This window comes from Pseudorasbora parva, chromosome 14, assembly GCF_024679245.1.
Source record: "Pseudorasbora parva isolate DD20220531a chromosome 14, ASM2467924v1, whole genome shotgun sequence".
Taxonomy (NCBI): domain Eukaryota; kingdom Metazoa; phylum Chordata; class Actinopteri; order Cypriniformes; family Gobionidae; genus Pseudorasbora; species Pseudorasbora parva.
This window is the reverse complement of record NC_090185.1, coordinates 8,524,048-8,524,397: the sequence shown is the minus strand read 5'-3', so window position 1 is coordinate 8,524,397 and position 350 is coordinate 8,524,048.

The following is a 350-nucleotide window of genomic DNA, read 5'->3' as shown; positions in this document are numbered from 1 at the left end:
TTAAAACATAGTGCCATAATGCAATCCAAGTAATTCTGTTTCTTATCTAAAATACGCTGTTAAAAAGTAAAAAAAATAAAAATAAATCAGTGTCATAAAATCAAACTGTATTTAATCACAACAGCTGTGTGTTTGTAAAATGATGTGTGAGTTTATCATTGGAAGTACTGAACTATAGGTGCTGGTCATATAATTAGAATATCATCAAACAGTTGATTTATTTCACTAATTTAATTCAGAAAGTGAAACTTGTATATTATATTTATTCACTACCCACAGACTGATATATTTCAAATGTTTATTTTGATGATTATAACTGACAACTAAGGAAAATCGGAAATTCAGTATCT